General features: G+C 41.6%; 1 protein-coding gene across 1 annotated transcript in view; it reads right to left on the bottom strand.

The window, feature by feature from the left end:
* LOC134466164 (potassium/sodium hyperpolarization-activated cyclic nucleotide-gated channel 2-like) overlaps positions 1-2,500 on the bottom strand; it is a 96,438-nt gene that overhangs the window by 47,476 nt on the left and 46,462 nt on the right. The window lies entirely within an intron of this gene.

Here is a 2,500-nt window from a genome sequence, read left to right as displayed (position 1 = left end):
CCAAGAATTACAGTTATTGAAAAATTGACCATATGGAGAACGCTTCATGTGTGCAAATGATAGAGGGGTTTAACATTCTCCTATGCACCCAAGCTCAATTGATATAGACTCAGAAGACATGGGAAACTGTCCTTTGTATACTGAAGTCAGCAGAAGTTGCAGAAGTCAATTCTTTTGGAAAATAATAGTCTTGTACATCCTGTGCTACAGTGAAAATGGATCATCAACTTGTGTTAGTGCTTCAAAAGTCAGCCTCGATGATGGCATGGGGGTGCAGTAGTGCATTGGTTAAGTTGTTCTCACTCATCTGTAGAGTTAAATACAATGCTGAATGATACAAATGGGCTTTAATCAGCATGAAAAGCCACTCATGCTTTATATTTTCAAGGGAGATCTTCGATTACTGCCACATAGTAAGGACAAATTGCATCCTCTACTATGTTTTACTAGTTCAACTCCATCATTAGGACCAGCCGGTGATAAAATGGCAGGCTTTTGGTCAAGACCTGTCACACTGTAGGCACTGCAGAAAGTAAAACATTGCAAAACATGACAAGGAATACACCCACCATTTAAGCTGGTGAAATCATGTCCAAGATAGGATTTTTTTTCATAAAATCATCTCATCGGTTAATGTAATTAACTGTTAAGTGTTGTCTTTTGTTTTGTTTTTGGTCTTCCTCGACATTTGCTGCCTTTTATTTTCCCCGTCCCAACTCTTTTGAGACTTGTTGTTTTTACATATTCATGAATATCCCCCAAAACAATAATTTTGGTCAGTTTTGATGGCTGATATGTTTTCTTTGTGCCGTTCTCCATCTAATGTCAGAATCAGAAGTTTTGAAAATGGCAGTATTTTGTTATTATTCACAATTAACCTTGCGTCCGAACTTCTATGGAGTTGGGGTTTGTACAAAAAAGGCCTCATCAGATAGCCCTCTTCTTTTCTCTTCTCTTCTTTTTATTTATTTTAAAGTTTGTCTCCGACCTGCTGTCTATGTTCATGTTTGATTCAGACCTTCCAGTTAGTTTTTTCTGATCTCTTTTTGTAGTCCATAAGACCCATCTCATGGTGGATTGCACTGGGAGAAAAGACAGCAAATGGCTAACTGTTTGCTTTTGTAGTCAAGACTGCTCTCTGTCATTGTTACCTCCGCCAAGGAGGTAAAGTTTTCGGTCGCGTTTGTCTGTTTTTTTTGTTTTGTTTGTTTGGTCGTGTTTGTCTGTCAGCAGGATAACTCAAGAACTAATCAGCGGATTTGGACGAAACTTTGTGGAGTTGTTAGTAATGACCCAAGGCACAAATGGTTAAATTCTAGTGGTGATCCGGATCACGAACCGGAACCAGGACCTTTTTAAAGATTCTTCGCCATTGCTGGCCTATAAATCTAGACGCCCCTAGTGACCACAAACCCAGTCAAGACTGGTCTCCTCAGTGAAGGAACAATCTCTTACAGCTAGCAAGACTAGGCACATCTCTCTCAACCTTCAGGAAGCAAGTGAAGACTCTTCTCTTCAGCTATCAAGACTAGGCACATCTCTCTCCACCTTCAGGAAGCAAGTGAAGACTCTTCTCTTCAGCTATCAAGACTAGGCACATCTCTCTCAACCTTCAGGAAGCAAGTGAAGACTCTTCTCTTCAGCTATCAAGACTAGGCACATCTCTCTCAACCTTCAGGAAGCAAGTGAAGACTCTTCTCTTCAGCTAGCAAGACTAGGCACATCTCTCTCAACCTTCAGGAAGCAAGTGAAGACTCTTCTCTTCAGCTAGCAAGACTAGGCACATCTCTCTCCACCTTCAGGAAGCAAGTGAAGACTCTCCTCTTCAGCTATCAAGACTAGGCACATCTCTCTCCACCTTCAGGAAGCAAGTGAAGACTCTTCTCTTCAGCTAGCAAGACTAGGCACATCTCTCTCCACCTTCAGGAAGCAAGTGAAGACTCTCCTCTTTGCTGACTATCTACTGCTCTAATGCTTGAGCTGCCCCTGTCCAGGCCAGACTCTATGAAGAGCTCTGCTGTCCACTGCTTTGCATTTGTATTCTCATTCACACACCGTTGGAGCGGGGCTAGAACCTGAAACGTTCTGGTTACTAGGGCTCGGATTCGATCCAAATTTCCTGGATCGATTCAATTCCGATACAGAAGGCCAATTCGATCCACGATCTGATTCAATTCGATTCAATATCGATCTTCTGTATTGCTGGGTTGTCACTTAAACCCATTTATGCCAAAAATTCTAAGACCGGCTATAAAAACCTACATATCTCAACCTTTGATACCCACACAAACATGAAATACCTTGTTATGAGAGAAAGAAGTGGGAAACTTGGTATGAGAGAGAAAGGTGAGGAAACACTGGCACTATTTACTTGAACAGGCCGTGTGTATTTGTGCATGTAGTCTTCATGAATGTGGAAGAAAGCCACAGGATGTGGTTGAGAAAATAGCATCGGCAAAAGATCGATCCACAAAGTTGTGAATCGAAATCACACTTTTCG

This window comes from Engraulis encrasicolus, chromosome 16 (genome assembly GCF_034702125.1).
Source record: "Engraulis encrasicolus isolate BLACKSEA-1 chromosome 16, IST_EnEncr_1.0, whole genome shotgun sequence".
Classification (NCBI taxonomy): Eukaryota; Metazoa; Chordata; class Actinopteri; order Clupeiformes; family Engraulidae; genus Engraulis; species Engraulis encrasicolus.
The sequence above is the reverse complement of the archived record's forward strand: the minus strand, read 5'-3'. Positions and strand labels throughout refer to the sequence as shown.